We start from the raw sequence: 23383 nt of genomic DNA, 5'->3' as shown, positions 1-23383 counted from the left end.
CACTGGACTTCCCTGGACGCGCTGGAATCTGTTTAAGTTTCACTCAAAAACAACACATAGTCCATGTGTCTCAGCTAGAGGAATAGATGGCATTAACAAAACAAAAATACCTCAATCATTCTTGATGCAAGTGATTCATGTTTAATTGTGTGCAATACTTATGAAAGAGGCCAAGATATGTTTGAGAGATACAGGCCAGAAGACTGTTAAAAGTTATATTGTATAATGTATTACAAGTAATGTATGAATCTAGTATTCAGGATTAGGTCCAGTTATTTCATCACATATATTTTTTTCTTTCCTTAGGCCATTGAAAATGATCCATAACAAAGGAAATCTACATTAGAGGGGGTCATCACAGGCAATTAACTGAGAAAATATCTATTATTTTAATGTAGTTAATTTAATGTCTTATTCATTATTATTATTATTATTATTATTATTATTATTATTATTATTATTATTATTATTATTATTATTATTTATTTCCCTTACAAACCTTTTTTTAATATTTTTTTCTTAAATAACTTCTCTTATAAGTTGTGTTTCTTTCATCCATTTCAAAATACATTGTTATGTATCTAAGACGAATCTCCTACATATTTGGAATCGTGGATCAATGGAAAATAGGACAACACACAAAAACATCAATAACACAAAGGATAAAGGTTACAGATAATTATATTAAACTGATGCCAGTAGAAGGCATTTATTGTTTTGGATCAAATATTGCTTTAAAGGTAATCTGAAAGATGTGTAATGATTTTGATGATGATGCAATCCTTTGGACATTATCTTTGCTTAAAGTACAGCTTAACTGTATCTGTAATGCTTACATTAATCCTAATGCTGATAGCAATCAGTTGTATTGCTTACCTTTTCATCTTTTCTGTCATTTATATTTTAAAATGTAACCTGGGATCTGCCACTGCTGTTCTCCCTCGATTTAGTTTTCGCTGATCTGTCATTGATATTAAACTCCAATTCGTGATTATTTTGTGTGCTTGGGTTCAATCCAAGAGTATTTATCTGCTGCAGAGCAAGTAAATACAGGTGGTTTTGTTTTTTGTGTCACAAAAACATATCTATGTTGATTTTATTTTATTTATTGTGAATTGATTTGTATATTGTGCTATCATGTGAGTGCATTGTAAGACCCCTATGTGTTGTATATGAACACCTGTATGAAATAAAAGAGGATGGCCATCTGCAGGGTGGGGAGGGTTGGCTCAGGGCAGGAGAAGGGAAGAATCCTGGATAAGTGGAGAATTGCAATAGAGAATTGCTAAATTGTAGTTGAAGTGGTAAATCAATTGTCACAAAGTAGAGGTTTAAAAAGATGTTGGAGAGTCTGTGCTCTTTATTGGCCATGTCTTCTTTCTCCAGCAGCTGGCTGTAACTATGTCTGTCTGTGTGTCTCTCCTGTCAGAATATCTCCATATGCATTTTACTCTGTAGTGCATTTGCATTTGTAGCCAGTGCAGTCAGAGCCCATTTATATACAAACATAAAATTAAGTAATTAAAACATACTCAATGCCTGGACATAGATGATATTCTGAAATGTTAGCATGTCAGCATTTCTGAGCTACACAGCAGGGGTGGAAATGTGTTACTATGAATACCATTATTAGTCCTTTGCAACAGACTCACACAACTCACACAATTTAATATAAATCCATGCCTTTATTTATTGGAACCAAACTAGCTTGTTTGATTCCCATAAAAAAGGCATGGATTTATATCAAATCGAATGTTACTGCATTTTGTTAGAATAGATGGAGATATTACATTTAGTTTACTGCCACATTTGTAATATGTTTAATTGGAACCATGTTTTTCTTTTTTTTTTCATGAGTTAGTCATGAGTTAGTAGCTGATAGTTGATTGGCCAAATTGGCCTATTATTTGATTTAGTAACTGCTTCCTCTAACTGCCTTACTTTCAACTTAAATCATTTCATCAGACTATATTCTTATTTTAAAGCTATATGAGATATATAAATAGGTATAAGGTAAAAGTGTAACTAGTGCAGCTTTTTTATTTTAACTAGTAATTTGATATACTATCTCCTACGCCGATTTTAGTGAGTTGAGAGTGATGCCGAGTTATTGAGCTGGAGTCAATGAGGGAGGAAAGATTATTTCACCTATAAACCTTGTAAACAACATCTATGAATGATCATGTCTTTCATGAAACCTCTAACAGGTAGCTTGGACTTCCCACGCATCAGTGCTAGTGACTTCTTTTGGGAGCTTTTTAGTTACTCCAGTATAAAACAATTAAACTGTTAGTATTCCTTGGCTGTAAAAGGGATTTCAGATGGCTTGAGAAACATGAGTCTCTGGGTCAATGTACTAGATGATAGGCTCTATAGATAATTCAGAATTACCCGGAGGAGGAATAGCAAACCGTTTTAGTACTGTTGTTTTCATATATCTCGGGCCAAACTGTGATACACTGATAATTGGGCCTGTGAAACTGATATTAAACATATAAAAAATGCTATTTGTCTGAAAAGAAAATATAGTATTAGTGACATAGGAAAACCCATCTAAAGTGCTTTCTTTATTGCTACGTGTTGTCATCAGATTGATCAGTCTCATTCTAAGAAAATGTTGCAGTATTTTAAAGCCCTAGCGTAGGAATTTCATCAAAAGGATTAAATATAGTGCTTTTGAATATGTGAAGTTTAATCCTCAAATTGGATGATTTAAGACTCTGGATTAATGTTTAAAATCCATCTGTCTTAGTCCCAACTGAAACTCTAAATTGAAACAGATGCAGCTTTTATTTCCCCTAACCTTAGTGGCAGAAGTGACAATATATGTGTTTTATATCCGTTTTATATCCATGACCATTTTTGCTTTAAATTAATGATTGGAGAATGTTTGAATGAGTGCATCTTTCATTTGAGAAATTATAGTATGTGACGTTTCAAAATGAATAAAGAAGATAAATAAACAACAGACGCAACAGGGAATGATAACTTTGTAACTATCGAAAATGGAAAGCGGTACATTACTGCTCCTTTTCAACGGTATTACAGCTACGTAACCTTTGTATAATATGCCATCTTCCTTGAATACACCTATAAGCCATCCACAGAAGAAATTTCTAAGATTTGGATACGGATGTTAACAAAAGAAGTCAGTTAAAACAAATAATTTGTTCAATCCCATAATCTCCACTTTTAGACAGAATATACTTGCATCACAGCAGTTAGCAGTAATTACAAATGATCTATTAATGACCATGGGAAAGTGCTATTTTACTTTGATGTTTTATTGATTTGTCTAAAGCATTTGATACACTTGTTAATGCATTTTTGCTTTGTAAATTGAAGTGTTTTGATTATCCAGGTGAAGCTGTTGAAATGGTTTGATGATTTCCTAAAATATATAATCCATTTTGTTCAAATGGATGGAATGACATCAGAACAAGTCACAAGGATCAATACAGAGCCCTTTCTTGTTTAATTTGTACACCACCTTTGTACACCGAAAAACTTTGTCATGTTCTAAATCCTATTTACACACCAATTAAACAATTTTGTGTTTAAGACTTTTTATTTATCTTCGAAAATAGTTAGAAAATAAACATTAAATGTGAATGATTAGGAGAAAATGTATTTGACACAGTGTAATGGAAGTTACAATACAGTGAAGCCAATATTCTTTGACTCTCCTGAGAAATATTCTGCTATTTGTTTAAGAATAAATTACATAAGGTAGATAGAACATAATTTCAGGCTCTACAGAGATTATCACAGTTATTTGTATAAATTGATTTTATACATTACATATTTATGAACTGGGAATAATTGCTATCAAGATTCTTCCCCATTCTTCTATATTGCAAAATTGCTATTTTAGATTGATTATTAAATCTGTACAACTTGCTTTGTGCTGCTTGTCAATGACATTAATACACTCTTGTTATATCCCTATGCTTAGGTACGAACAAATATTTAAACTCTCCAAAATATGTATGCCCACAAACACGTACAGGAGACTCAACTAAAGAGAAGAGTACCGAGAAGAGAAGTCGATTGCAGACACAGCCTATCAAGTAACAGAGAAACACAAATATTATGAAACACAAAGACAACAAAACATCCACTTAAGAACTTTTAGAAAAACCTCCCTGATGTGCACAGATGTGTCAAGGCACGTCTCAAGGTCATCTTTGCTGGCTCGTGTGCATAGGCTGAGTAGGACACAAACCAGATGGGAACTACCATTCATTACATGTGATGGGTTATAACTTGTACCCTTCTAGGAGGCATAGAAGGGGGATTGTCCTGGTTTGACTGAGATTATGTTAAACTAGGAACAATTCAAAATCCCACAGACAAGCAAAAATACATACAAATAGACGCTGACCCAGAGCATACATGAAATCAGGTGAAAGCTGGGATTAAAATATTACTAGGAGAGTAAAAAGTCATAATGTTCAGTAAATCAGTGATAAAAAATAACCACTCAGTTTGTTGCGCCATAATGACTGCAATTAAACAATTGAACAGAACCTTAGTGAAAGGTAAGTAAATAAAGACTTTCCAAAGGGAGATTAGAGACATATCAGTATAGTTGAAAAAGAGAGAAGCACAATTACTTTGTACCATAACAAAGCCCTGGACCAAATCAAAGTTTTGACCAATCATAAAATACTAACCTTAAGAGGAAACTCCCGCTCTGTGGTCAGTATTGAAAATAACTAAAATCACATGCAGTAGATAGATACTACAAACAGATAATGCCAGTGACAGACTCTGAGAATTAATCTTGATTATAGTTATAAAATTCCTGTGTACCCCAGGATTTTGTACCTATCTCAAATATGTTTGTGTACAGAATATATTCTTAAAGACAGCGTACTGTATATGCCTTTGCTGGAGGGCAGTACAGATACTATGGCCTGCCACATTTCTCTTTATGATATGTTCCCAGTGTGTAATTGCTTTCACTACCCTTTGGCTGTAATTTAAATACCAGTACACTACCTGTTATCAGCAAAGGGAAAAGATCAGATGGAATCAGTCTGCTAACATGCTGTAGTGCAAGGCATCAGTTAGTTCTTACTGGAAAGCAACTAATTTAAAACCAAAAGCCTCAGGTATCAGTGATATAGGATATGACCTTTAAATAAGCATGAGGTTGTGCATCTGTTTTTAGGAGACAGCTGATCTAAGATAAGCAGGCACCTGGAATCACAAACAGCCAAAAGCTAACCTAGTACAAGAGTAATTCAAAGCTATAGTAGTTTCCTCCAAAATGTACAAAAGAAAAAACAACAACCAAAGCCATACATGTGTATATTTACTTGTATGAACAGGGTTGTGATTAATCATTCAGAGGCTTTCTGAAAACTTTGTGGGGGAGATGTTATCCCATTTCACAACAGGGAATGTAATACATTAATTAATTAAACTTAACTTTTAAATACTTTTAAAACAAACTCAGAAGGTTATAATGACATCTGTCCACTTTTATAGTGGATCTAATCATTGAGTTATGGCCGAAAGGATATATTTATGTCTCTCTCTCTACACACTTTATAAAACATGTGGGGGCTGAACAATTTGGTATAGAATTATTCTGTATATTGGAAGACAATTAACACATTTTTCATTTGAATTGGTACAGACCTGTCTGAAAACCTGTCTTGGCAGTACGAGAGGTAACAGTTGGATTCCTATTAAGATGGATCTATACTCTCACCTCAACTACAGGTGGACCATCCAAGAAAAAAAAAAAACCAGCAGTGTCAGAGAAATAAAGCTTACACTGGGAACCCCTGAGCAATACCTACTGTGAGCCATACTCACAAAACGTTAACTGGTGAACAAAGTGAACACCTTTTTTTTTTTGGAAGGAATAGCAGCCAAAGATGCCCTTTCAGACTCCACATTGGTTTGGTGGAGTGGACATCAGAAAATCATACATTAATTGCAGGTACAGTCACCGTCCCCCACCACTTTGAAAGATGGAGAATTCGGTTTTGATACAGTTAATCAAATTTGTAGCTGCTGCTGTGTCGCTCATGCACTCAAGCCAACTTTAGCTGCTCCTTTAAAATTAGAGGCCACGAAAGGCCACAGTACATGAGATGCTCTTTGATGCAATGACATAGTGCCTGTCTCAGTTCTTGGCTAAGTTCAGTGTGCTGGTTTTGCAACTGCTGCATCATGAATTTAAGCGCGACATCTGCTGTCATTAAGTTGGATTCTTGCAGGCATAGTGCTTTCACTGTCAACCTCACAGGTTCGAGTGCCTCAACTGCTGCTGTCAGCAGTGCAGTCTCTTGTTCAGTAAATGTGAAGGGTGATTTCAGATCTATCAGGGCCTTTTGCACACAATATTGAAGTTTTAGAAAATATTCCAGCATTATGACTTAGTTGCTCCATCGAGTTGTACAATCCAGTATCAATGAAAGTTCCTTCCCATAATCCAGTAGCACGTACTTCTGTAAAATACTACCATTCTTTACTGGAGAGCGTTTAAACATAACTACCACCTTGTGCTATTTCTGCACGACTTTGTGAAGTTTTGGAGAGAGTACAAGTTCATTATTGTTGGCAGAAGGTGGAGATACAGAGCCAGAATTGTCTTCAGAGTCAGACACCACAGCAAACCCTTCACTTCCATCTTCATCATCATATCCCACTCCTCCTAGTCATAGACACATACAGGCACGCCACACTGTTTTCACACAACTTGAGTACAACAGGTCTAGAACTGCCAGCTGAATGCCATGCGCATAGCAGAGCTGTTCAGGGGAAAGCAAGGACCCAACTCATACCATCACAATGGCGCCATCATTTTCTCTTTCGATGTAAGTCTCTGCTGGTTTACTGCCTGTAATGTGACTCAGACTGAGACTCCAGTATTTCGTCTCTCCATTCCAATGCACATGCACCTTGACATCCATATACAGTGAGGAAAAAAGTATTTGATCCCCTGCTGATTTTGTACGTTTGCCCACTGACAAAGAATTGATCAGTCTATAATTTTAATGGTAGGTTTATTTTAACAGTGAGAGACAGAATAACAACAAAAAAATCCAGAAAAAGTTATAAATTGATTTGCATGTTAATGAGGGAAATAAGTATTTGATCCCCTATCAATCAGCAAGATTTCTGGCTCCCAGGTGTCTTTTATACAGGTAACGAGCTGAGATTAGGAGCACTCTCTTAAAGGGAGTGCTCCTAATCTCAGCTCATTGCCTGTATAAAAGACACCTGTCCACAGAAGCAATCAATCAATCAAATTCCAAACTCTCCACCATGGCCAAGACCAAAGAGCTGTCCAAGGATGTCAGGGACAAGACTGTAGACCTACACAAGGCTGGAATGGACTACAAGACCATCGCCAAGCAGCTTGGTGAGAAGGTGACAACAGTTGGTGCGATTATTCGCAAATGGAAGAAACACAAAATAACTGTCAGTCTCCCTCGGTCTGGGGCTCCTTGCAAGATCTCACCTCGTGGAGTTTCAATGATCATGAGAACGGTGAGGAATCAGCCCAGAACTACACGGGAGGATCTTGTTAATGATCTCAAGGCAGCTGGGACCATAGTCACCAAGAAAACAATTGGTAACACACTACGCCGTGAAGGACTGAAATCCTGCAGCGCCCGCAAGGTCCACCTGCTCATGAAAGCACATGTACAGGCCCGTCTGAAGTTTGCCAATGAACATCTGAATGATTCAGAGGAGAACTGGGTGAAAGTGTTGTGGTCAGATGAGACCAAAATCGAGCTCTTTGGCATCAACTCAACTCGCCGTGTTTGGAGGAGGAGGAATGACCCCAAGAACACCATCCCCACCGTCAAACATGGAGGTGGAAACATTATGCTTTGGGGGTGTTTTTCTGCTAAGGGGACAGGACAACTGCACCGCATCAAAGGGACGATGGACGGGGCCATGTACCGTCAAATCTTGGGTGAGAACCTCCTTCCCTCAGCCAGGGCATTGAAAATGGGTCATGGATGGGTATTCCAGCATGACAATGACCCAAAATACACAGCCAGGGCAACAAAGGAGTGGCTCAAGAAGAAGCACATTAAGGTCCTGGAGTGGGCTAGCCAGTGTTCAGACCTTAATCCCATAGAAAATCTGTGGAGGGAGCTGAAGGTTCGAGTTGCCAAACGTCAGCCTCAAAACCTTAATGACTTGGAGAGGATCTGCAAAGAGGAGTGGGACAAAATGCCTCCTGAGATGTGTGCAAACCTGGTGGCCAACTACAAGAAACGTCTGACCTCTGTGATTGCCAACAAGGGTTTTGCCACCAAGTACTAAGTCAAAGGGGTCAAATACTTATTTCCCTCATTAACATGCAAATCAATTTATAACTTTTTTGAAATGCGTATTTCTGGATTTTTTTGTTGTTATTCTGTCTCTCACTGTTAAAATACACCTACCATTAAAATTATAGACTGATCATTTCTTTGTCAGTGGGCAAACGTACAAAATCAGCAGGGGATCAAATACTTTTTTCCCTCACTGTACAGTATCTTCTATTACTGAGTGAAGTCCACTCATTGAAAGTCAAGCTGAACCGTGGACCTTCTTTTCCATAGTCACGATTTCCTGCATCTCAGAGATCCTAACTCTCTTGCCGTAGTCTAAAATTGTGTTACGAATTCTTGTTTGTGATGTCGGTAATTTGGTGAAACCTTTTGCTTGTAATGCTTCTCGTAGGTCAGACGAGGAAACACAAAACTTGAAAGGGCAGACGTGATGTCATATGAGTAGCGGCTAAAGACATATCTGTTTTGGTTTGAGAGTAGTGAGTTTGTCTTTGCCTTCTTTACCACACTTGCAGCACTAGTAGCAGCAGGTGTAAGAGGGTCTGCTGCTTTTTCTTGAACCACAGTCCTGTGATCTCGGGTATTTCACATTTTCAGTCCCGTTATTTCGAAACCTGAAAATTGTCTGGGAGACTTCACCACCACCGGAGGCAGCTGCACCATTGCAGAGCCTGTGAAACTGTGCGCTTTCCCCAGCTGCTGCCACCACACATCTCCTTTTCTGGAGTCACCCTTCTGTGGCCTTGCATTGTTTCTTTTCACTCCTCCTGAACACAACTGTAGCTCTATTGCTCAATAGTAATAATTAAAGTATACAGATCATTTGTGAAGTGATGTAACACCAAAAGCAATCCAAATGAAAGGGTAACAGTTATTAATTGTCACTTCATGTAGTTGATATGTGTCACAAAAAATACATAACCCTGCTGAATAGATAATTGTGATTAATTACATACATAAAATACGATTACATGCATATTGACTTAATGACTGATACATCAGGCACACTTCAAAGCTGTAAATTAAACAGATTAATGGAAGAAGTTTTTTTCTTTTTCTTTGTTGAGGAGTAATTTTTCCCTTTGTCAGTTGGGAAAGTGAATGATTAAAATAATGTATCCTACATATATTGTAAAGTTATAAATTAACAAATATTTTTCCATCTCTTCTGTCTATTGAAACTCCTTCTGTATTTGGACTCTTGTTTGATGCCTCAAAAGCACAGTAGTTATGAAGATTAATAAATCAAATCAATGATGAACATAAACATAGAAACATAAAGCTCTTGTTTATAAAATTTGATAAGCATGATACAGAATAGTAACATAAAATGTATACATCTCAACTTAACACAAATTGAAATTGTATCATGTAACAACACATATGTATATGTTTAATATATTAGAAACCAGAAGTCTTTTATTTACAATTTCTGGATGGTAATTCTGAAATTCCACTGTCAATACATTTACAATACATGAAGATTCAAACTGAATTCAGTTTTTACTCTGCAGATCTCCAGAAAAAACATATATGAATGATCTATTAATTGACCATTCATTGACCATCTGTCCACACTTTATTTCTGTTACTAGGAACAGATGATCCACATTTAAAAGAAATTAATGAAGACTATGATTTACAACGCTTTAAACATATTCTACTTCTAGTGTGAGCCATTTCATTTAAACTTTAACTGTTTCATTATTAAACCTTAAATGCAGTGCCATTCCTTGTTTGACCAATGCCTGGCCAGTGCAGCAGAAAGAGAAGTCCAGTTAAAGGTTGTGTGATTCCAGAGATTATTACATCGTACAAAGGGCCGTCTGCATCAAGTTGAGAGCTTGGCATACATCAAGATAAGTGACTTCTTTGAATCCCATGCAGACAGTGAGGAAGCAGAGTGTCTCTTTTGGAGTTTTCTCTATTTAGTCAAGGCCTCTCGGAGGAATAATGATTAATCATCTGTCCTAATTACAGCGTGACTGCAGAAAAAATGGAGAATCATTGCAACTCTAATGAAAAGCCATGCATTTCTTCTGTTGGAGCAGCCTCGGCAGCAGACTGGAGCTGCACACTCGGCTGGTCTCTGATCCTGATCGCAGCTGACACACACTGTTATTAAGATGCATCAACAGTTGGAGCTGCTTGGTAGTAGTCACAGCCAGGGATGGCAGGGCTGTCCGTCTCGGCGCCAGGCTCACCTGTTCCGAGGCGCTGCCAAGTCCAACTCTCCTACTGCTCTTCACATTACTTAAGCCATTTCCTTCAAATAACATTGGGTTTCCTCTGTGTTCGGGTGCACTGGAACAAGCTCTGTGACAGCAGGGCAAGCTGCCTTGATCAGGCCTGGAAGCTTTCCTGTTCTGAAGCACGCAGATGCGGCCTGCCGGGGATCTGCCCGTGGCCCGTATGTTTCTGGCTCCCCATGCCTCTCGCCATCCAAACTTTGCACAAATGCTGATAAAAATAAAAGTGTGTAGCTCCCCAGGATTTGTGCAGCAGTTTTTACCTGAGCTGAGCTTTAATTTGTTGAATCATATTAAAGTCTCTGTACAAATGAATAGATAATGAATAATAAAATAAAGTTATGTGTTTGTGTGTGTGTAGATTATATATATTTATATAATTGCTTTATTATAATAGTTTCCAGAAATGTATCCACTGTGTTTTAGTATTTTCTCTCATTGAATATTATTTCTAAGGTAAAGCTTACACCCTAGATGTGGCTTTATATTACATTATAGTGGTTGGGGCATTGGTCTTTATTGCGTTGCAACCCTTATCAGTATTAAAGATGGTTTGTAAATGTAAGTTTCATGCATTTATTCAACTGCTGGTTTGACTTTGGGACCGAACTGTATAATTACAGTTTTTTTTTTTTTTTATTCCTATTACCATATTTCCAACATGAATTCAATGACCAATGAACAAGTGAAATACTATGATTAAGTATTAATCATTGGTATGGATTACTTTAATTAAATCTTGGCAATGGATATCATCCATATCCTCACTTTAAATTAATTTAGATCAGTGCATTTAGATTAATGTCAAGTACTTGGTAAATTAGAAATATTACTCCTTTATTAAAAAAAAGGAAGATCCATTGCTTATTAATAAAATATTTTGACACTGATAAATATTGAATGTAGCATAGAACCCACACATGATGTATATATTTCACTTGACTGTTAATGTCACTATCCTTTTATCATGGAAAATGAAATATCCAGTTTCCTGATGAGGAGCCATTGAATAATATAAATAGGTAGCATTTAAAAATGTTTTAGGTTTGTTTATTTTTTCTCCTAAAATCTTCTTGTTCAAATCAGTCTCTGTGTGTGAGAATATGCACATGCCTTTACATGCACACAAATATATGTATATATATATATATATATATATATATATATATATATATATATATATATAGAGAGAGAGAGAGAGAGAGAGAGAGAGAGTATATTATACTATAATATATATGGTCCAAAGAGAAAACTGGCCACAAGATAGGGAGATCAAATAAGTCAGGATCACTAACGTGAAGGAGCATGGTGAAACTTTGTGAAATCAATGGCAAAAAATACTCTGTGAAATATTGTTGTTGTTGTTGTTTTCTTAAAGGAAATACTCACAGAACTATTAAAAACATCAATACTGAACTAAGGCACTTTGTTCTTATTCAACTCAGCTTTACATCACAGTTTAATTCAAGCAACAAGTTATTTTAAAAATCCTAAGTTGAAGGCATTTTAAAGGAACGTTTTCTCACTACCAACCACATTTCCTTGAGAATGATTCCAGCTCTGCGGACGTGAGATAAGTGTAAATGGTTTAATGTCTCATTTGAAACACAACAGTGTATTTGACATATCACCCCCATCACCATACTGGGGCTGTGATGTAGAACTTCTAATCCAGAGAGAACAGGCCACCTACTGATCCACCAACACAACTCCAAGCAGTTATAACCTTCTTGGTGTTTCCTGTGTAAGTGAACTTTATGGCTACTTTCTTTAACCTTCAAGACTGTAAATCTTCTGACAGCTGTGTTCTGATACTCAACACAAGCTTTCTTTTTAGTTACTTTTTTCATACAGTGCCTATAGAAAGTCTACACCCCCTTTCAAAATGTTTACCTTTTGTTCCCTTATAGTCTGGAATTAAAATAGTACGTTTAGCTTAGTATGACTATCTTTTATTGCAAGCAAGCTTTTGTTTCATACAGGTTGTTTCTAAATATGAGGTGTTACATCTTGGAAACATAACTTGACTAAATATTTTATGAATAAATAAACATTAACTCTGTGCATATGAGTCAGGCATGCCACCGATTGTTCATTTTAAAATTAAAGCTTGGCTCTGTCAACGGCGCTGAAGATTGAAAGTGAGATCCAGAGCCGCCTAAGTAAATCTCTGTCGTACATCTAACAAAACATTACAACATCAACATAATTAAAAAGCATAAATTTTACACAGGGCGCATTAATGGTGTCAGTCTCTGCTTTCGCACAGTGTATCTCGATGATTAAAATGGATTAGGTAGCAATACAGTTTAGTACACGGAACAATTACTATGCAAGCAAGATGCCTTACAGCTGAATTAAATCCACTGAAATTATAAACCATCGTAAAAATAACAAAAACGTCACATGCCAAGTTTAAAGAGGGCACATAAACAAGTGTTCACGATATGGAAGGACATGCTTTCAGGTTAAGGAAGGCAGTCACTGAACTCCAGAATGCAAAATTCCACAAGGTTATCAAGGGACCCTGATATGTATGTTACTGTATTTTGTGTCTTGGTGACAAGAGTCTGTAATCAAAAAGCACCAGAGAGTGATAAACCGGTCCTAAGTGCTTGAAATATCTGAGAGTGATGTAAATATGGCCCCACGTTTACTCTTAGTAGTTAAAGCTATTCATAAAGATTCTTTAGAATTAAAAGTCTTCCTAACTCAACCAATATTTAGGAGAATTCACAAGGTCCCCTAACTAGGTAGGAGTTGGCAGATGGTAGCATTGAGAAGACGTCAGCGCAGCGATATAGATTGGACAGAAATTGAATATTGTCTGTTACTGATCTTATCAGGAATGCAGTTTCTTCCACCACTGTCATAAATGCGACACCATCAGCAGAGATAAGGGTGGTGATAATTTTGCAGTGTCTGGCCACATGGAAAATGCAACAATGTAGCAGTGATGATTTGGGACCATCATCACAGCCTTCAATAAGCGCAATTTGACATCAAACCATAATGGCATTAACAACACCTGATATTGTTTAAAAGTTTACTGATTTCCCCAGCACTGTGTGGCAAATATCCCAAAGACAAGCCGCATTTATAATCAATGCTAGCCTATATTTATCAAGGGTTTCACACCAATTTGCTATAACTGACAATTTTTCTAACAAATAAAAGTAAAAATAAGCTGCAAAATGAATGAAAAATTATCCACTCATACAAAGCATATTCATAATAAACTGTATGTGCGGTGAGGAATGCATGTTAACTTTAATTTGTATTTTATTCAATACAGAAAAAAGTGTCTGAAAAGCGAATCGGTGTAAAACCTAGTAATGAAGAAATAAGGGGGAACCGTTCATCATTTTGTGTCAAATCATAAACAAATAAACATAGCTTAGCATACTATTTGTATACTTGTATTTTTGCATCTATTTGTCTACATGTGATTTTTCATTTTGTTTCTTGCATAATTAAGAAAATACGTCACAGTTTTTTCACATAAACTTTCATTGGATTGGTGTAAAAGGCTTTATAACTAACTCTTACCTCCTGCTCTGAGGGAGGAGTACTTTTACTCCCAAATGAACTTTTAGTGTGATTCCTAGGAGTCATTCTGAGATGTTTTATGCATACGGGCACAGAAGGCCTTTAAGATCTTTGACATGCATAGCACCAATGTTGATTTTCCAGTCTAAGCCAACATTATATACATTTCAATCAACATATTTGGAGGTATTGTGCACTGTGATACAAAGCCATACCAAGGTGGCCTTGTGACACATCGGGATCCAACACCAAGCCTCCAGGCAAATAAATGGAGGTTTGGAAAGCTAAAGAGGTTCAAGGTTGTTTCTCGGTGCATAGACACTAATATCCTAAAGGAAATGGATTCCTCCACAGTCAATTCAAATGTGCATGACATGGATTTAAGCATCCATGTCATAGATGCTCCACTGCCACTACTATGTTATCCACCATACATATAATATATTCAGACCTGTCTATACATTATATACAGACACAACAGTAGTTTTATGAGATCTTTAAGTGTGTCTTGTCAATATACTCTGCTTATTATGTATTTTGTTAGCATATTGAGTGCAGGGTATGGATCCTGCAGTAGGAAGCAGAGAAATATCCCACTGTGCACAAGTTCTGGACCAAGCACTGTGCTGTACCAACTCATTTGGCAGTGAAAACGTTATAAAGCATGTGTTCTGAGTGCACCATTTGATTTACAATTGTGTATATGCTTCTACTTAAATACTTTTTATTTTATTTTCTGAAGGACGTTAGATCAGTATTATGTTCTACCATCAAACAGAATGTGTCTTAATTTCCTGTTTTGTTAGGATGTTATTGCCATTTTTGTTCTTCTATGAAAACTCAGCTTTGTCAAAACGAGCGGAAACACCACAGCTGTTATTTTTTTTTTATAGTCCGGACAACAGAGACCAAAGTCCAAGTCTCAGTGTGCTCCTTGACAAAAAAAAATAGATACCTCCTCTTCCTGACTGTGTCTGGTATCTTTTGTATTTTCTCTCTCTCTGTGTATTTGAGCTTGTTGTACCCTAGTTGATTCAGGGTTTCACAGTACATTGACTGAAATGCATTGCATCTATGGTTGAATATAATGTATTTAATCATCTTTATCATTGCTGCAGGTTTGATCCTGACAGAGATCCTCCATCAGTTATTTTGAACTCATATATTACTTATTTTAACTTTATTATATCGGTGTTAATGGAGGGATGTTTAATACTGCAATCTTAATCAGCAGCATACAACAGTTTACAAAAATTATAAAAAAAACATTTCTATGAGGCTGTAAGCTGTTCCTATTTATAATCTTAAACGTAAAGAAGAAGGATATGAGGCAGTGACTCCATTAGATATTTATACGTTGGTCTGCACTGAGCAAAGAGGCACATTTTATTCTCACAAATTAGCATCTGTATTATGGTTTAAGTGACTGGGCTTGATTATAACTTGGACTTCATTTTGACATTCTTTCATTTTGTTGTTTGTATCAAAGAACAAAGCACAGCAAAAGCACCCCAAATTATATAATTCTTAATTTAATAAAACTTAACAAGCAATGGGTATATTGCAGGTTTCCTCTAAAGCGTTTTAATGTAACAGATCTAAGCTCTGAAAAATAACGTTGAAATTAACTCAGTTAGTGAATTTACTTAATATACTGTCCATGTGATATTATACAGCACACTGTGGTAAGTCAAAAAAGGACACTTAAAGCAAATTTAAAATGCACCTTTAGCAAATATACCTTTTATGAGACATTCTGTGATAATGAAAAAGAACAGATATGATCATCTCACTGAGATCTGTCATTATAAAGAAGTAGTTGAACACCTCAGTCTAGAAAAAGGTAAATTTGACACTGCCTTTTCTTCCCTCAGATCCATTACTTTCCTATTAGTTAGTTTCGTATACAGTGTAAGCCCTTCAGAATTGACAAGTCATCGGGACAAGACTGGGATAGAAAAAGGGAAAAAAGATATGAAAAAAATATATTTCCCTTGGCAGCACAAACACAGATGGAGACTTCATTCTGACCATATTGTCTGCAATAAAACCTTCCCCAAAGCCATTAACTATCATAATTATAGGGCTCAGGTAATTTATTTCTTGACAAATTCCTTGGCCTCTACTGTCGTTATCTATAACTGCTTTGGATTGAAGATGTGTCTACAAGGTACTGACCCCTGGAAGTGAAAAGGCAGTGTGCAGGACTTGCTCCCAGAAATACTCATACAAAGAAAAATGTTCTAGAAATTGTATTGCCAAGGTTAACGAAATCATGTGAACAAGTTAACTTCAAAGAGAAATGTAACACATGAGTCTCAATAGAAGAGAAAATTTGTTGTTTTCTTTCTCTATAATCATTAACACAGAGAAAGAGTTATGTGGCTACAGCATCGTATTACATTGTTTTTTTCCAAAGTAATCTTCAAAATGCAGATTCCAGATTTTAATGCCTTTCGCAAAATGACATTGAATAGGGCTGGTATTAACAGATGTAGGTTGTTACACCACTGATTAGTCATTATGTTCACTGATGGCAGCATCCAATGTTCAACCCACATGGACATTTCAATACTCTTTATGAACAAAGGAATACCTGAGTAGTTGGCTGTTCACAATACTGTTTCCTGTGATATATGTTGCATAACTTTTACATGTTGCATAACTGTAACTTTTTTCCTTCTGTCTATATATTTTTAAAATGTTGCATTCAGGTAACCTTTAAAAATGCTTTTAACACCCTGTAAATGTACACCAATAGTGGTTCAACCCCCCTTGGCAATGTTTGAAATATTTCTTGTGACCAGTATGTATGTTTTGCCCCAGATTTCTCACACCTTCCTATTTGTCTGAGACAGCCATTCTGCTGGAGTTTCTGACAACTGAGAATAGTGAGTTGTCAGAACTGAGTTTTTTCATTGTCCAAGATGACTTTGTAATATCTTTGGAATATCCTTCCCTATTTGCTTGAAGACAACTTTTATCTTTAAATAAACTGTAATTTATTAATTTAGATACCTTTAGCACCAGTAGACTGTATGGTGTTTCATAATGTGTTAGCTGAGTAGCATAATTAATTGTTGAAGTATATCCTTTTATGGGCATGAAGAACATTTTGTTGCTAAACATCCAGTTAGCATCCACTTTTGCCCAAATAATTGCATACAAAAAAACATTGTATCCTGTGCTGGACAACATTTAAAAATTGTGATGAACTTATTTCATGTAATGTATTGATGTTATAAACAAATGTATTGCTTTAAAAGTCTGTTGAAAGTTTCACAATTCAGATAGTGGTTTTGAATATTTCTAATGTTTGTTTATCTATGGAATTTCTAAAGCATAGCTCTCACAGACATATCTGCCCAGTAATGAATACAGCCTGTCTTCTACTACTAGACTCTTAGATATGAAGTGTTCATTTCAGCATGGATAAGAGTGAGATTGTGGAAGATGAGTCATTATTGCAGATAGGACTCGATCAAACACAGCAGTAGAAATTAAAGCTTTCACAATTAAACTCTACAGTATCCTAATTGGATGGAAGTAAAGGGTACTATAATTTACTTACAGACTAACAAAATACTTGAGTTGAGTGTAAAGTTTTCATATGTCTAGGGGGCTATTCATATAATACACAACCAAAACCTTTCGTATTTATATTTAAGATTTGTGGAGGGTAAGAGTCATAAATCATTTCTATTGTCATGAGCATGATTCCCAACATTTCATGAATAATGATTAATCAATATCTAGTTTCTTATAAAGTGCCACATAAAGAAATATTAAGCTATCTCTGTATGCTTAAGCACAGACAACTCTGTTAGGCTCCACCTATTAAAAATACGATTGGCAAACCAAAGTGCATTAAATGCAAATTGTTATTTTTCTTGTTTCTAATGGAAAATGCAATCAATACATTTAGTGTCATCCTGGGCCCTTTACATTAAGGGATGTATTTTCCTTATATGTTTACTTAATGCAGACAGTTTAGCTTAAGAGTAAAAAAATGCTTAAAGCTAAAATGAGTGCAACAATTGTGTAAGTAACTAATAAAGGATTAGGGATAGTGATATGATTTTACTCATACACAAGTTATTCATGATAAAAATAATACTTCCATGGTGTAGGTTTGTTTTTTTAACAGAGGTGTCATATGGTCTTATGTCCTGTGTGCATTTTCTTAAAAAACATTGTACTGGTTGGGATGTTTAGAATGATTACCTATCATACCTATCCTATCATTACATAAAATGCTCACATGTAAATATATTTAAATTGCTGTATTGCTTTATAAAATTGTAAATGTATTGGTGTTTTATTTTAGTATTTGCATAGGTCATAGGTGTGTATATTGTTATCTGACTTGAAAGGGGGGTTATACCATTTTTCATGTTTTTCTATTCATTTGAATATCAGACACAATATAAATATGTATTGATGGTGCAATACTACATCAAGCCTGAATAATAAGACTGCAGAGGCTACCAGTAAAATATACTGGTGTCAAATATAAAACAGAGGGTTAAAACTAAAATTGTACAATCATGCTAAAACACACAAACACGTCACTTTGTGAAATAGAATAATGTGGGTGATGGGATCTAGAAATAGTTGTGCATGCTGAAAGGGCAGGTAGTTTTAAACAAAACACATATCACCAAAACCATGTTGTGTCGTTGTGAGCACAGACCACTAATGTAGCATAGCAAAGCGTACTTGAGATATAGGCTGAAATGTAATGTAAATGACATGTTAACAGAAACCCAGAACTAGTAGACTTGTCAAGAAAGTAGAGGAGGCCTGTTTGATTTCTCTAACACGGTATGACATCAATCAAAATAATTATCTCAGTAGATTATTAACAAGCTACTGGCAAGAGAATCTTCTCTTAGTATGCAGTATTTGTTTGAAATGCAGAATTGCCGATGGAAATATCAGATTAGGCTTTCAGAATGGAATTTTACTAAATCCTAAATTGTGAATTGGACTGCAAACAGCAATTTGATAAACTGTCCAGGAATCTGCTCTTGGAAAGCCAACACATAACAAAAACAAGAGCATCATCAACACAAAGAGACTGATTTCTACATCAGTAGTCTGAACTGGTCTTCTTCCAAACGGCTCAGCGTCGAAGAATTTAGTCTGCAGTTTCTCAATCACCACAGTAAGCCAAATGTTTTTCTGAATGTTTTTGCTCCAATGCTTATGCACACATAACTCCAGGTCACATTTTTTCCATACCTTTAGATAGGTTACACTAGATGTCAATCCATTTTGTTTGAATATGGTAATAATCATAAGCAGCACACAGTAAACAGTCTCACGTCCCAGTGTGTGTTATTTTAAAGGGGAAAACATTGTTTGTGCACATTCTGAATCGGGAGAAAGTATATTTACTGGATAACACCAAAGTGTTGAAATGGAACATGATTTTATAACCGGAGTTACCTTTTCTCCCTTTTATTATGAACAGAATCAGTAAGTTATAAGTTATATTACATTATCACAGGAATTTAAAGTAACAGACTTAAATATAGTTGTGTAGCCTAACCCTAAATAATTACCAAAATATTTGATTTGTTTTATTTTCTCACACATTCTCCTGAGTACAACTGAGCTGAGTTCAATTTTTTTCTTTAAGTCTGTGTTCTAGCAATGACTGAGTACTATTTCACACCAGACCCATCAACTGTTTTGAAGACTGTACTCAATTACACTCAAGCACTGTTTTTGTTTGTTGTTGTTTTTCTTACTTTCAGACAGCCCATTATTTTTAAAAGCAACACAAAATTGCAGGTACTCACATACAATGTTTTATTATTTTTTTATTTAGTCAATGGTGCACACATGTAAGCATCTGTGTGTCCTCAGATTAAACTACTGAGAGATAAATGTGTCATAAACATTATCCTAAGTAAACTAAATTATTCTTGTTTAGTTTCTATTAATTTTATGAAGAAACTCCCATAAAATACATTCGAATGGAGTGTGTAAAATTAATTTAATACCCTGTGCTGCTTTTGGTGTAACAAATGACAACCTACATTTATACAGAATATTAACTTTCATACACAATTTGCATTTTAATATCCTCAGTATAAATGTTGTACATTTCAATGTAAGACTGGATTCATTTTAACTTTGAAAACACACTTATTCACTTAATGTATACACTTACATAATTAAAGAAAAGAGAAAGTTGATTTATCCTGTGAAAGTGTATACTTTAATTCCCTATGCATACGTATAATTGTAATAAAAGCTCCTTAATATTTTTTTAATTGAATACATTTGTTATTTACAAAGAGAATTTGAAATATACATTTATCCAATTGATATGGTAATATGAAAATGGTAGGTGTGGCAGTGTAGCACCACTTGCTGTGCTGTAAAGTCTTGACTATACAACTTTAACTTGGTGTAGTGTACGGATTCTCAGTGGATGAATACATTGTTGTTGTTGTGATTGATGTGTCTGCATAACATTGGTGAGCCTGCCAAGATGCCTTGAAAGCAGTAGTGCCAAACTCATTCATGCTGTGTTCAGCTCATGTGATCTACCTGCTAGCTAGGACCCTCCTTTTAACTATTATATCCATCTTCTTCAAAAACCGGAAGAGACACCTTATGGCGATCCTGGAGAATCATGGGGTAGATATGAGAACAGTACAGGTGTTCTTGGCAGCAGTCTACCATTCATAATGTATGATTCCACCGAGAGTTCCCCAACTCGTTCCGCTATATAGTGTCATCCATCAGTCACTTCCTTCCTTCTTCCCCATAGTGTCATCACATGTTTGAGCTATGTGACAGTAATCTAAACAACTTTCAATAATTACCAACCGGCTCTTCAACAGAAAACCCTCTAATGAAGACAAAAAGGAACGATATCTACAGAATATTAAACCACAAGTGGCTATATTTGTTTCACTTACTTACAGATAGCTTTTTGCTATGTTTAGCTTGGGGGCAGTTGTAATAATCTACAGCTGGATTTTTTTTCTCCTTATGCTTATACAGTGAGGGGGAAAAGTATTTGATCCCCTGCTGATTTTGTACGTTTGCCCACTGACAAAGAAATGATCAGTCTATAATTTTAATGGTAGGTGTATTTTAACAGTGAGAGACAACAAAAAAATCCAGAAAAACGCATTTCAAAAAAGTTATAAATTGATTTGCATGTTAATGAGGGAAATAAGTATTTGACCCCTTCGACTTAGTACTTGGTGGCAAAACCCTTGTTGGCAATCACAGAGGTCAGACGTTTCTTGTAGTTGGCCACCAGGTTTGCACACATCTCAGGAGGGATTTTGTCCCACTCCTCTTTGCAGATCCTCTCCAAGTCATTAAGGTTTTGAGGCTGATGTTTGGCAACTCGAACCTTCAGTTCCCTCCACAGATTGTCTATGGGATTAAGGTCTGGAGACTGGCTAGGCCACTCCAGGACCTTAATGTGCTTCTTCTTGAACCACTCCTTTGTTGTCTTGGCTGTGTGTTTTGGGTCATTGTCATGCTGGAATACCCATCCATGACTCATTTTCAATGCCCCTTTGATGCGGTGCAGTTGTCTTGTCCCCTTAGCAGAAAAACACCCCCAAAGCATAATGTTTCCACCTCCATGTTTGACGGTGGGGATGGTGTTCTTGGGGTCATTCCTCCTCCTCCAAACACGGTGAGTTGAGTTGATGCCAAAGAGCTCGATTTTGGTCTCATCTGACCACAACACTTTCACCCAGTTCTCCTCTGAATCATTCAGATGTTCATTGGCAAACTTCAGACGGGCCTGTACATGTGCTTTCATGAGCAGGGGGACCTTGCGGGCGCTGCAGGATTTCAGTCCTTCACGGCGTAGTGTGTTACCAATTGTTTTCTTGGTGACTATGGTCCCAGCTGCCTTGAGATCATTAACAAGATCCTCCCGTGTAGTTCTGGGCTGATTCCTCACCGTTCTCATGATCATTGAAACTCCACGAGGTGAGATCTTGCATGGAGCCCCAGACCGAGGGAGACTGACAGTTATTTTATGTTTCTTCCATTTGCAAATAATCGCACCAACTGTTGTCACCTTCTCACCAAGCTGCTTGGCGATGGTCTTGTAGCCCATTCCAGCCTTGTGTAGGTCTACAATCTTGTCCCTGACATCCTTGGACAGCTCTTTGGTCTTGGCCATGGTGGAGAGTTTGGAATCTGATTGATTGATTGCTTCTGTGGACAGGTGTCTTTTATACAGGTAACGAGCTGAGATTACGAGCACTCCCTTTAAGAGAGTGCTCCTAATCTCAGCTCGTTACCTGTATAAAAGACACCTGGGAGCCAGAAATCTTGCTGATTGATAGGGGATCAAATACTTTTTTCCCTCATTAACATGCAAATCAATTTATAACTTTTTTGAAATGCGTTTTTCTGGATTTTTTTGTTGTTATTCTGTCTCTCAGAAAAATACACCTACCATTAAAATTATAGACTGATCAGTTCTTTGTCAGTGGGCAAACGTACAAAATCAGCAGGGGATCAAATACTTTTTCCCTCACTGTATATGAATGTCAAGGTGCATGTGCATTGGAATGGAGAGAACAAATACTGGAGTCTCAGTCTGAGTCACATTACAGGCAGTAAGCCAGCAGAGACTTGCATCGAAAGAGAAAATGACTGTGTGCATCACTACAGATGGCGCCAGTGTGATGGTACGAGTTGGGTCCTTGCTTTCCTCTGAACAGCTCTGCTATGCGCATGGCATTCAGCTGGAAGTTCTAGACCTGTTGTACTCAAGTTGTGTGAAAACAGTGTGGCAATGGCAGTGATACCCAAGACAAATTAGAGGGCGTGCCTGTATGTGTCTATGATGAGGAAGAGTGGGATATGATGATGAAGATGTATCTAAATGATTAGCAGATATCTCTAAATGAACAGGAAGTTATTTGAAGATATCTCTAAATGATTTGCAGATATCTCTAAATGATTTGAAGATATCTCTAATTGATTTAGAGATATCTGCAAATCATTTAGAGATATCTTCAAATCATTTAGAGATATCTCTAAATGTACTTTTAAATTAGATATATTTAAATGATTTGCAGATATCTCTAATAGATTTGCAGATATCTTTAAATGATTTAGATATATCTTGAAATATTTCAAGATATCTGGAATTATTTGAAGATATCTTGAAATATTTGCAGATATCTTTAAATAATTTAGAGATATCTTTAAATATTTGAAGATATCTTTAAATTATTTAGAGATATCTTTAAATATTTGAAGATATCTTTA

This window comes from Amia ocellicauda, chromosome 8 (genome assembly GCF_036373705.1).
Source record: "Amia ocellicauda isolate fAmiCal2 chromosome 8, fAmiCal2.hap1, whole genome shotgun sequence".
Classification (NCBI taxonomy): Eukaryota; Metazoa; Chordata; class Actinopteri; order Amiiformes; family Amiidae; genus Amia; species Amia ocellicauda.
This window is presented reverse-complemented; position numbering follows the sequence as displayed.